The sequence below is a fragment of the Mycteria americana genome, chromosome 1 (genome assembly GCF_035582795.1).
Source record: "Mycteria americana isolate JAX WOST 10 ecotype Jacksonville Zoo and Gardens chromosome 1, USCA_MyAme_1.0, whole genome shotgun sequence".
In the NCBI taxonomy this organism is placed as follows: domain Eukaryota; kingdom Metazoa; phylum Chordata; class Aves; order Ciconiiformes; family Ciconiidae; genus Mycteria; species Mycteria americana.
In genome coordinates, this window is record NC_134365.1 from 151,949,875 (window position 1) to 151,963,754 (window position 13,880).

At 38.8% G+C, this 13,880-nt stretch overlaps 1 long non-coding RNA gene across 1 annotated transcript in view; it reads left to right on the forward strand.

Moving 5' to 3' along the window:
• The window catches only part of LOC142404931 (uncharacterized), a 65,902-nt gene extending 52,244 nt beyond the window's left edge, over window positions 1-13,658 (forward strand). Inside the window, exon 3 of the long non-coding RNA XR_012773999.1 lies at window positions 13,604-13,658. This is a non-coding gene — a long non-coding RNA (uncharacterized LOC142404931). The remainder of the gene's footprint in view (window positions 1-13,603) is intronic.
• Window positions 13,659-13,880: the final 222 nt, after the last annotated feature.

Here is a 13,880-nt window from a genome sequence, read left to right on the forward strand (position 1 = left end):
CACCTGTAGGTTTTAATTGGGTTGCTGAGGAAGTGCCCTATATGCATATGCAAGAGTGAAGTGAGCATTTTCAGAGCTGAACCTTTGTTCAACTTTGTTGACACTTTCACTTCATTTTGGTCTTTTGTCTTGTGTGCACGTGCATCAGTGGTGGCTCTATGCAGCCCCTACTGCTGCAGGAGTGACTTACAGCTGGCCTACAGTCACACAGAACCAGTTCTCTATGTTTTCTTGATTAACTAACTGAAGAGGGGACAACATGCTGTTCTCCCACCTAAAGGCCTCTGAAGCCTTCTGCTCTTCTTTACTCTCCTCCAGCCTCACAAGTATCAGCAATCACAACATGCTTATCCACACCCTGCAAATCTCTCATACAGATGCAGTGTGGTAGGATTAGGGGATGTTTTTCTGCTACAAATGAAATGCACATGGTGGAAGTTTGCTAAAGGTGATGCAAGGGTTTGGGGACCGGTGATGTGTGAGGTGATGCATGAAATGCAGTGTGGTCATAGGCTGCTGTTCAGGCACCTTAAATGCCTAATTGTTTTTATTGGAACAGCTTTAATGAAAACTCAAAAATTTGAACTTCGAATTTAATTTTTAAAAAGCAATTTTACGTTCTTTTTAATTAAAAAACTCCTTGGAAAATTATTTCTGATTTTATCCCTATAATTTTTTGCTTTAGCCCTGGGAGAACAAACTTTGGTTGAGTTGGTTGTTTACACTCTCTAAGCTTGGCTCTTTACACCTTACATTGCAGTAAGACAGAGGTTAGATAATATACAGCAGAATGTCAGACAATGCATGTACATATTCATAAACACAGACAAAACAGTTATAAGGGAAAAAGAATAATGAGCAATAAATGAAAGTCCAGAGCACTAAATTCTGCACTTCTACTTACGTCAATTAATGTACTACCTCAGAAATAGGTTAACTGTTCCATTAGACCACTCATATACTCAGGTGTTATTGTCTTCTGTGTATGAGAGAGAATTTGGCCTAAAAGAATTTGTCTTGTCCCTGTTTAAAGAAATGAGCAGAAAAGCATATCCGTATCACAGTGTTGCACGTGCAACCAAACACAAGTGTGTCTCTGTTACCTTGCTTTTTTGTTTTATATGTTTTCTCTGCTTGTTTTTTCTTTCATACACTTTTTGAACCAGAGACCCTATTTTTGCCTTTCGTATAACCCAGCTCTTACAGAAGATTTCAGAAGTAAATGGAAATGTAGAAATCAAAAAACAAAGTCTAGTTATAGGAAAGATAAAACATAACTACTTCTTGCCAAGACTGTTGTGGAGAATTAAGTGTGGAAGTGTCTTCCACTACTTGCATATGTAGACCACTAATATTTCTTAACACGGTAAAATCTAGCCACTGGTACTGGAGTGCCAACCAGTGTAGTAAAAAAAAAAGGACAGGGGAGCCCAGGCAAAACTTTAATAACTTCTCAAATGCAACAATAGCAACAATAAAGAGGAAGAAATTAGATTTATATTCCTTTGCTCCCCACGCAGAGAGAGCTGGCAGTAGCTAAGGCCAAGCAATGGACTGTCTTCCATTTAGGCGTACAGTCCAGCATTCCCTGTCAAGAACAGGGTAAAATCTAGTCACAGATTATTGGTGTCTCTATCACGAAATCACTAAAATATTGTCAATGTACTAGATATCTTATGTAATGAGTATTGAACCACATTTCAGTGCTGTTCCGTGATGTCGGTCAGAATGAAATTAAAAAAAATCAATGTTGTGAAATTTGGAACAGCAAGCCTAGTGAAAGTATGGGTCAGATGTAACACATTTGGGAATGGGGAATAACAGAAAGTGAGTAATCAAACTATTGCATGAAGTGCATCCCATTAGTGAGGATAATATTTGGGAAACTTGGATAGAGGAAACTGACTTCAGAACTTAATCATTTATTGAGACTTTAGGAGCCACTGGAAACAAAGTTTGGGTTTGATATGACTGAATTCCTCAGTCAATTGGGATACAAACATTAACTGAAATGTAAACACCTTTCATAGACACTTCAGCTCTCTGTTGTCTTTTCTGTTTTGTACTTGTATGTCACCAAACTATGCTCTGAACCCTCCTAAGGGATGGGAGTTTGTGGACTGGCGCTGCCTTCCCTTTCCCTCGTTTCTGTGTGTGGTCGCAGAGACAGCCTCCCAGTGACACCATCAGCCAGTGAGCGAGGGGTTTTGGTGGCAACCCCAGATCTGGATGCCTTTACTTGTAACGAGCACTACACTATTCTCAGCAGAGTCCTACTGGCTTGGTGGGAGAAAATGTTGCACAATGAGAATCCATCACAGAGTGGACCATTAGCTGATGTTGTTCAGCTAACGAAAGCACCAAAACCCACTAGCAAATATGATGTGCTGTATTTCAACTCCTTAAAAGGTGAAGCAAAAGGAAGGCTGATCTTTATGACTTGGCTGCAGACTCAAGCATGATTCTTTATAAAAAATGGATCTGCTTATAAGGAGAGGGGAAGGTGAGAAAAGCAACAGGTCTTTGAATTGTTGAAACTCAGACAAAAAGTAATTTACCCATCCTGAACCCATATTTTAAGTAGGATGTTTTTTCCTCTCCAAAATACATGGGATACTTAATTCATGGAATATCACTATTTTAAGATAGCCCAAGGATCTACGCTCCCCAAGTTAGTGAATCAGTTAGTTATCTCTACAATCCAGTGGAGCATGACTAAGAAGTAACAAGATTAGTTGACATCACAAGACGTTACGCAGACTTTATAGAGGATTTAGTTCTCAACTATGTGTGTCATTAACTCTTTTCAGTCGTATCATCTATTGCCACCTTTATTAAACAATAATAGTCTCGTAAAACAAACATGGTATGCCACTTCCAGCAATTATAGCCTCTTGATAAGGCATGTATACTACCTTGTGCCATAAAACTGCAATAGAAAATCCTGGCTCCAAACTTTACTAAATATAATCATAATCACTTTTTGTTTATAACTCGCTGTTGTGTATTGCTGAAATACTTGGCTTTGGGTGGTGATAGTTAAGTGAGTGCACTGTATATAGTTCAAGGCCTTAGACTACTGATGTACTGAGTTACCCAGGAAGAAAATAGAAAGAGATAATAGTGTTAGGTTTGTCGCTTAATATAGCACAGGCATATTTATTACATTAATTAACTTTGCAGACTTTAATAGAATTTTATTTGGAAAGTTACACTTTTTTCCTACTTTCAGAGCTATAGCAGTATTTACGTGTTTGCAGATTAGAAAACAAGAACAGTTTGTCTGGATTTGATTCAAGTCTTTATAATCCTGTTATACACATTTTTCTCCCCTGCGTTCATAAAAAGCTGCAAGTTGATAAACATCACTTACTTGGCACAGATCAGCCATTTTCCAGGCCATATACCTGAGAAAAGTACAATCCACAAGCCAACTGCAGCAGGTATTTTAGTTCATAAAATGGAATATGTGTCTCCAACCTCCTCTAATCAAAAATGAACAACATCCTTTGTTATGTGCATTGGGTTTATTACCATATGGTAGCTGATTGGGAAAGTGGTAAACTCCTGGAAGTTCAGCAGCATGGCCCCTAAATGGCAGGGGCTCCGGTCAGCTCCATGGGAAGAAACGAGGGAGCAGTGCTTTAGTACCCCCAGCCATTCATCTGCTCTACGCCCTCAAACTTTGAATGTTTACACTGGGAACACAGAAGGCATGTAAAGAATATCTACAGGATGCTGGGGGCTTATTTTCTTCATGGAGCAAGCTGCCTAGCCATGTATTTTTTTCCTTCTTTTCCTGCTTGTTGACAAAAACTAATAGACAAAGCAGACAGAGGTATCTCCATTTCTGGCACCCTCAGCACAAGTGTGATGAAAGGATGTTTAAGAGGCAGCTGACTAAGCCGGTTATTTTTAACAACAGAACTACCAGTGGACATTTCTGTGCCTGTCATGTTATCTAGGGCTTTAAACTAACTTGAAATATCAATTTCCATGTACTGAAGAGAAACTGAGACTGTCCAGCAGGGCAGCTTGCAGAAAACTTGGCATTTTAAAATGAAAATATATTGCAAATACTATAATGTCTCTTCTCACTCCTCCCACAAATTATTCATTCATACATATAGTGAATTGGATAGAAACTACTCGTGTACAATGTTCTATAGGGAATGTGTTGTCCAATAGGCTTTATCAGTTAATGGTATAAAGTGTAATGTCAGATTTTTGATAATGTTCCACTGGCTAAAATTTCTGTTGCTGAGCACTTATATGTCTTACTGTGTCCTTCTCTGCTCTTCACTTGGAGAACTAGTGTGGCAAAGATTTATTGGATAACTAGACTCTATGTACACAGTAGGAGGTGCTTTTCCATCCCCAGCTCGGAGTCTCCAAATTAATCTGTGAGTATGAATCACTCTTGATCTACCATTTCTCAGATTTCTGGACAGAGTAAAATATCAGTCTCAAAGCATCTGCATCTCTAAACTCTAAATACCAAACTTTTCTTAATTAACTTTGATTACTACACTGCTTAAATTGATACTGAAAGAGGGAATAGAAAAGCTAGGGAACGGTTCATAACATAAATCAACATACCTTCTGTACCGAACACTTTCCGTTAAAGCTCACATTCTGTACTTAAAGACTCGAGCATTTTTACTCTTCCTTTCAGGACAAATTTCAGGCGAATAGACGAGTGACATTTAAACTTCTAAAATAATTAATCTACATTTTAACCAGCTGAAGTTTCACTTCTCTTCTGTTTGTCACCTCTTTTGGTTTCAGTTCTCAAGGTCATATTCATCGGTTTCCAAAGGCTCAGCTTTTTGTGCAGCAAGTTAGATGAAGAGCTAAATGATTATTTTGTAGTAAGAAGATGAAAGTTAGATGAACCTTGACATATCACTCAGGGTATAATTCAGCAGTGAATTCATATCATCAGGATTTATCTACTTTAGAAACTAAACAGTTAACCTAATCATCTCTTTTTATTGCTAATTTAGAAAAGCTTTTTTTCCTAAGTACACTCTCACTTTTCTGAATTCACTGCATGTGACCTGCATCTTTTGTCCACTGCACCATTACCAGCAGCTAATCCCTCTTATTTATTGATAATTGGACAAAACTGAACAACATGCCAACTCCTGAAAACTGAACGCCACTAAGGCCTCTATTCAGGTTTTCCCCCAAAACCACATTAGTTTCCAAGTTCACTTCCTTTGTGGAATCTCAATGGGAAAAGAGTTTGCAATTCTCTCATGGCTTAGGAATTCCACTAATTCTAACCTGCACATTGCATAACCGTGTGAGATGTAGGAATACGATGTACTTGGGCTCAAAAATGAACACTTGTAAAACAGGAAAAGGAAAACTCATTTAATGTTTTGCTAATCAATTTGGAACTTTCCATGTTCACTTGAAAACAAATGTTCGTTGTTAGAAACGTGTTGGTCAATGGGTAAGTGGTAATTAAGCAATCAGTATTTGTGAAATGTGGCCTGGTTCTTAAAGTTTTAATCACATTTTTCGTCATTATTGTTTTTGTCAAACACAACCTGCATTACCGATGCTTTGTCAAATAATCACTACAACATATTCAAGATAATGTCGAATTTCTTACAATCATGTGTCGCTGGCAGTCATGTTTCTCTGCAGATTTATATAGGTCAATTAATTGGGCACAGTACATGGGTTCACACTGAGTAGAAGAAAACAGACAAAAAAGCCGGTTTAGGAAAAATCATAGTTATCATCAGCCTGCAAGCCTCCTAAATAGGAGCTCCCCATGAAAAAGACTGCTACTTAGAAGCAGAAGCACCAGCGAGCCATGCTGAACTTCCCCTTTCAGCAAAATTTTCTTTCATGCTTTTCTTGATTTGCCCCATCTCTGTACAACCTTTCAAATACCCAGCTATAGTGATCTAAAGTCTAAAGATGAAGCCATAAGCCTCCCCTTGCAGAAACCAGGGAAGAGAATAAAATTCCTGTGTGGTATTTGACAAGACTGTGTGTGTGAGAAGTCCCACACTGAGGTACCCAAACAATTTGGGAGTGGGTTATCTCTGGAGCAGGAGGCACTGCGTATGGGCTTATTAGTCCTGTCTGTTAGGCTACACTACTTTAATGTGGCTTTATAGCTTCTGCGTCACATGCTTATATCCTCGCTGTACAGACTTACCAGCTTGCTCAGAGTGCACTAGAGTACGTCTAACAGCCTTTCATTGTGGGGTGTAGACATATTCCAAGAATCTCTGCTTGCCATTACTCAATTTGGGAAATGGATACAAGTAATTTTTCTGTAGTGAGGCTGGCTTTTAGCTAGGGAATTTAGGAAGCAGCATCACACGGTGATCATTCAGAAGCAGATGAAAAGAATCTTCTCCATCACCATATTTTTTTTTCTCTGTCAGCTTCCCTGGCAAGAAATCATGTCTCATTTTTAACAAATGGATTTTTTTTAAAAGAAAAAGTGACTGTTCCCAAACATACAGTCTTGAATGAAGGGGCAGAAGGAAACATTATTTACACATGGTGTGAAATTGAGTAATTTACAGTTTTTAATCTCGCAAATAATTTCAATCATATATTCAGAGCATATCACCATTGTCTGTCAAGTTTAATTTCAGAAGTTCGAAAGTATAATGGCTTTTCTTTTCACTTATGGGGGGATGAATGGTATTGTTAGGGTTTATTTACAGAGAAGCTGGAATGTCTCCGTAACACAGCATGCATATCTGCAAAAGCCAAGAGTGGACCCTTGCCCTCTAGCTCTAAGAGGAGACATGTTGCCAACAAAGATAAAAAAAACCCTGAGTAATAATCTCACAGGGCCAAAAGACATAAAGATGGTCAAATTCTTTAGTTATTTTATGTTGACAGGCTTACTGATACCACTGATGGAGTTTCATTAATTTACATGGCAAAAATAGCGATTCACACTGCTCTCACTGAAGTCAGTGCAAGAAGAGAAAACTTTCTATCATATACATAAGAGGAAGACTAAATTCAGAACTATCTGTACAGCAAACTTAATAACTTTCTTTTTTTACAGTGTGGAATTTTTGAAATATATTTAGCAAATTAATGTTTAACTAACTTTAAATATATAGAAAAATCAAAAGCTCAGAAGCAAGAGCTATAGCTGGATTAAGAGCATGCAAGGAGTAATTATACCATACACCGAAGTCAAATAAAATGCATACTAATTATATCTAATTTAAAAATTATGTGAGGATTTTTGCTTGAACCTTGCAGAACTTGGCCCTTAACCTGACATGAAATCTGAGAACAGAGTAGTAAGTAGATTTTACTACAGGAAAAATTATGTTTGAAGATATTCTGGAATCTGCATGATCATCAGTAGCAACATAATCCCACAACCAAAAAAGGAGTTACATTTTTTGGCCCACCTCTTCCTATTTCATTAGCCTCTTGAGCTGCCATTGCATCCCACAAGAGAGAAGAAAGAAGTCACTATGTGTCTGTTGAGAGTGGCCCCCCAAACTGCCTCTAATCTGGTACCTAAAAGCACTGAAAAGATTCTGTTTCTGTGAAGGGGCTAAGTGAAAGTTTAGCAGTGATAAATTGAAAATAATAATAAAAGATTCCATGAGACCTCATGGTTCTATTTGTGGGTGTGCTGGTAATGTATGTACACAGGATGAGCAGTAAAAATAATGCAAATGTTGACTTAGTTGTTATTGTTGTCCATAGGGGACTACTCTCTACCACAGCTAGAAGGGAATAAGTAACCCATATTCAATGGCTAATGTCCTTACATGGACAGTGGTTGCCAGTGATGATCCAGGATCTTTACTTTCAAGTGATGAAAATGGTGTTAGAAATTTTTCTAGTGTTATTAACTTCAGCCAGGATGGATTTGCAGGCTTAGTCATGTTCAAGAAAAATCCCATGTTGTTCAATTAAAAAATTATTGCTGGTTTCAGTTTTGTTTTGTTTAAGAGTGCTGCTTTCAGAGCACTCCCCATGTATCTAGGAGATATGCAGAATGACAGCGCCTGCTATAAACTCAGAAATGAGGTATGTTCAAGTGAAGTAACATGGGTCCAAAATTAGCCACTCTCTGAAGGGCTATGACATGGTAAACTGATTTGGGAAGTTACCAGCTGTCAAGATTTATACTAAAACATTTCAAACCATATTTCTTAAATACAGACCTCTAAATCCATAACTGGCCAACTAGGAGATATTCGCATCATGTAAGTTTAAACACCTAGTTTCGGTGCCCAGCGTAGTTGATGAGTCTTCCTATAGTCTACGGAGAAACATGAAAGTCTGAGTTAGGAGCCTGTCAATCTCCAGTGACTGTAGGTTTCAGTTTACTAAGAGATTGTAATTTCAATATCATGAGTAAACTACCTTAATTTCACCAAAGTGAACATCTCCTTGCACCTAGATAAGTCACCAGTTCTTCAGGAAAAAATGAATACTTGCAACCCTTGATTTTGAATGGGCATTACAGATTAAAGGGAAGCCTAAATGTGTATACTTGTATGTCTGGTCAGTAGCATTTCTATGTGCAAGTTCTGTTAGTCTATCATGCAGGATTGGGAGGGATCATTTCTAACACAGAAGTCACACAAAAGAAGTAAGGTCTAAAACAGTTGGCCACTCCCTAAATGCAAAACATGCCTTTGCTTTTATAATAATCATAATTATACTAGATTTCTTGCTGCAGATTCTCCCATCCATGACACGAAGCCACTGACAAAGTTTCCTTTAAATTTCAGCAAGTTTCTTTCTTTTTTCAGCTGTAAAGTCTAGGTAATGGGAAAATACTATACTGCAACTGCCAAAAATATTTTTCCTCCTGACAATGAAAAGACAAAGGGTTCACTAGTCATGTAACATTCATCATCAATTCAATCGATTCTTGACAGAGAATGAAGGTGGTCTGTTTGATATTTAAAGGGACTGTATGCTCAGGGGATATTGAATTATCCAAAGATCACTGCTAAGGAAAAAACAGAAAATAACATACCATTTATGGAGACAGAAAGTTTCTCGAATGTAGGTCCTAGCTGCAACTTACCTTTAACCTTGAGTGTCTCTTATTTCCTCTCCCAGTAGCTATGACGCCAAGAAAAATGAGAAAAGAGTCCAAACTGGGCACACCACAACTAACAGAGAGGGAAACCAAAAATGACTTCAAATTCAGAGTTTAAAGAGTTAAAGAAGTAATACTATTTAAACAGGGTTGCAGAACTCCTATTAAAAATGGCAGTACTATAAATGTTCTAGTATTGTCAGGAATGTTCTGTTGGATGACACTATACTGTGATTTGTACACACAGCGGACCAGAGCTGATGGGTGAATGAAATGATCCATAACCCTCACTGACACATTTAGAGCAGTTCAGCTGCACACAGAGAACAGTCCATCATTTGCACCCTTCTGTGAAAGCTGGCTTTACCAAGTGTTTCAATGAAATATGTGCAACTTCCCATTTAAATTAGTACCACATGAACCATGAAGAGCACCACAGGTATCTGTTGTAGTACCAGCCTAATGCAAAAGTGGCCTGTCTTGTAATGCTCTAACAGGAAAGACATACAACCATTCATCTGTAACATATTAAAACCAGAAGAAATAAATTACTCTATAGATGAAGAATTATTGCTTGTGGAGAGAATGTGCAAAGGTAGTTCTAAAAAGCAGCTTTTACTAAAAAATTATTGCAACAGCATTTGAATTCCTAATGCATATTAAACCTAGTTCGCATAATCATAAATCATCATTTTTAAATCAAGAAAATCTGCTTGAAACTTTTTAAAGGTTTATTTTACTAGTTCAGAACTATTTCAGAATTACCACTGAGGGAAGCACAGTAGGAGTGACTATAAGGGTGAAATATAAAACTTCACTATTTGCCAAGAAAAAGCTCTTTGGTCCTGAATTTTTCAAATTGACCAGTAAGAGCTGCATAAGTATCTAAAAATGTCTTGTGACTAACAAGTGCCTAAAAAGAAATTAAGTCCTATGGGTGGATTTGCCCTCTTGTGCAATAGCTTTTCTTAAATTGTCTCATGTAGTCTAGTTAGTTAGGCAGAAGAGTTAAAAAAAGCAATGAATTTATTCAAATGCTACAAAGTGTTTATATTAAATTAATTTTAATGGGAAAATTAATCTCTGAATGCTCATTCTAAGCAAAGTACCTAATGCTTGATAAATCCTGAGCTGAACACAAACTAGCATTCAGGGTGGTGAAAACTTAGTACATTCAGGGTAGTATGCAGGAACTGATGCACATGTGCCTTTTGCTATTGGATTAGGGAACAGTACCAGTATCGATAAAGAAGCAGTCCTACACCCAGCCCACCAGTCTAGATACATGTTACTCAGTGATAGTTCCAAATATAAAAACAAGGACAAATGGGGTTAGTATCTTCTAGCCCAAATTTTCAAAAGTGTGTGTTGAATTTCAACTACTGGATGCTAAAGTAGCCTCTGGGAAATCAATCCTGTTCCAGCTGCATCTGGTTGGAATAGTTCTGTCATTTCTGAAAATGAGACCTTTGTCTTCATTTCTAGCAGTGCCTAGAAAGCTGGCATGAGGTCCAGCCTTTCAATAAAACAGGGTATTTTGCAGTGGTATCTGGCCTATATACAATAGCAATATACTTTGCATGAATGAATATTCTTATATTCAAATATTCTTAATGTGACTTTTAAAACAGAGTATCTACAAAGTTCAAACAGCGAAAATTCTGCAGTAAGATACTTGATCTGAAACCCACTTTGCAAAACCAGCTTTGTCCTGAGCTGATGGACCCATATGCCATGCTTCTCACTTGCAATTGGCTGTAATTGAATAATGCAACTCAGTCCTTTGGCCTCAGGCACCAGGTGAAGACAAACAAATGAGCACATAGCCAAGCCGCACATCCATTCAGGGAATAGGTGATTTAAGGGCATGCAAGGAGCGCAGGCTTGAGAGGACCAAAAGGAACAAATCAGTCCTACCTAACAAGTAGGCTACTCATGCTAATATGCAAGTTCCATGCCTGTATTTGTTTCCCCCATGAGTGTTAGGCAGTACCAGTGAAACTCGGATGATAGCAGAAGTAGGACTGTCTCCTGCAATTTTCCTCAAGCTATGTTCACTGCCCTTTTGTTCATGGCTCTGTGGTCTCTCAGGCACAAATGTAAAGTGAAATGAAAAGCAATTTTGCAAACTTGCCGCTTTTAGGTTGTGTGCAGTCAATTAAACAGAATACTATCATAAGATATTCAAACAGCACAAGTCTGGAACTGTTGCAATTTTGTGAATGATATCTAAATAATCTGGATGATTGAGAGTCATTTATATCACTAATCTTACTCTAGCAGCTACAAAATACAGCTCCATGTGTCATGCAACCTCTATGGTATTTCTCTCTTTGCTTAACATAGCAGAATTTCAAATGCTAACATGTTTACAATGGTTGCTTTTAGCCTCGATTCTTGTTTTATTACTATGTGAGTTCATATCTGTATTTGATTTAAATGATCTAAATGATTGTGGTGGGTTCACCCAGCCTGCAGGTAAGCGCCCACCCAGTTGCCCTCTCACTTTCCCCTAGCAGGCAACTGGAAGGCAAAATCAAGAAAAACTTGTGGCTTGAGATAAAGACAGCTTAATAAGTGAAGAGAGGGGAGTGTAAAAAAAAAAAACCCAAACAAAAAACCCAATCCAAGTCATGCAAAGGCAATCACTCTCCACCTCCCACCATATGAGTAATGTTTAGCCAGTCTCCAAGAAAAGGCTGCTTTAGAAAAAACTCCCACCATCACCACCACCATTTTATTGCTGAGCATGACGTTATATGGTATGGAATATATTTGGTCATTTGGGGTCAGCTGTCCTGGCTCTGTCCCCTCCCAAACTCCTGTGATTGTTTCTAATCACAAAAATAAAGCACAGCACCATACAGGCTACTGTGAAGAAAACTAATTCCATCCCAATCAGACCCATTACAATGATTTTTTGTTACAGTCATCATTTAAGAAAACTCCCAAACAAGTTTCCCTTTGCACTGACTGGAAGTTTTCACATCAAAATTTCAGAAGGGAACCCCTATATTTCAGATCAAAAAATACATTGTATGTTGCTTTCTATATTTCTTTCTTTTTCTTTGTGGATAGGACAATAATAGCGAGTGTTAAAAGATATACCAGTTTTATCATTAAACTCAATGTCAGTATCATTGCAGAATCAAAGAATGGCTGCGACTGGAAGGCACCTCTGGAGATTGTCTAGTCCAAGCCCTGCTTAAGCAGAGACAGCTACAGCAGGTCACTCAGGGCTGTGTTGTTGGGTTTAGAATATCTCCAAGGACGAAAACTCCACAACTTTGTTGACGAATCTGTTCCAGTCTTTAACCGTCCTCATGGTAAAAAAGTTTTTCCTTATGTTTAGGTGGAATTTCCTCAATTTCAGTTTGTGCCCATTGCCCCTTGTCCTGTCACTGAGCGTCACTGAGAAGAGCCTGGCTCCATTGTCTTTACTCCCCCATCAGGTATTTTTACACATGGATAAAATTCCCCTGAGCCTTCTCTTCTCCAGGCTGCACAGTCCCAGCTCTCTCAGGGAGAGAGTCTCCAGTCCCTTAATCATCTTCTTAGCATTTTGCTGGACTGGCTCGAGTATGTCCATGTCTCTCTTGTAGTGCAAAGCCCAGACCTGGACCCAGCACTCCAGATGTGTCCCACCAGGGCTGAGCAGAGAGAAAGGGTCAATTCCCTCAACCTTCAGGCAATGCTCTTCCTAACGCAGCCCAGAAGGCAGTTGGGCTTCTTTGCCACAATGGCACGCTGTTGGTTTTTTTCTGCAGAGCTGCTTTCCAACCAGTCAGTCCCCAGCAGGTACTGGTGCCTGGGGTTATTCCTCCGCAGAGGCAAGACCGGCCATTTTCCTTTGTTGAACTTCATGAGGTTTCTGTCAGCCAATTTCTCCACCCTGTTGAGGTCACTCTGAATGGCAGCACAGCTGTCTGGTGTATGAACCACTCCTCCCAGTTTTGTATCATCTGCAGACTTGCTGAGGGTGCACTCTGGGTCATCATCTTGGTCATTAAGATGTTGCACAGTATCGGCCCCCGGGGGTTCATATACCTGGCTCAGCCACTCTACTACCTGGCTTAACTGGTCATCCCTTCGAGGTCAGCTGGTGCCAGATGGTTCAGAAGAACACACGTACACCCCCCCCCCCCCGATCTCACAGGCAGTAAATGTGAAATTATTTGTTCCTCATACAAGTATCAGTAATTGCTGACAGACAAATATTGTCCTAAATCCTCAAGCATAAATTTAAATTAATGCAGTTTATTTTCTATTAAGCTACTAGAATCAGACCTTCCTGCTATCCTTATAAATACATAATTTATCTGTACATCAGTGATGCCTAATCACAAATTGCATAGAGGTGCATGTAAAGGTAATTCTAAATAAGTGTGCTTTTTTCTTAGGAATGGCTTTTTTTTTTTGTATTTTCCTCAACATCATTACAGCTGTCTGTAACCAGGCTGTGACAATTAGATGCAAGCTCTCTCCAAAGTACTTAGGATCAGACTGAATTGTCACCTTCATCTCTATCCTTAGGTATGGTATGGACTGTATCATCATCCTTTTTTGGGATTGGAGTGATAGTCTTGACAGCACCTGCCATAACCTCCCTGCTCCATTGTGCATTACCAAGGAGATGAGACAAGAAAGTCTGGAGCATGAGGTAACTAAGGGGGAAAGAAAAAAAAGACATTTCCTTTCCTTAATCTGAGGGATGCTTCCGGATTACATATCACTAGAGTTCCCTGGTTGCACTTTAACCAGGGCATGTGACGATCAGCCTGAATCGTGGACAGTTTGCATCAGACTCAAA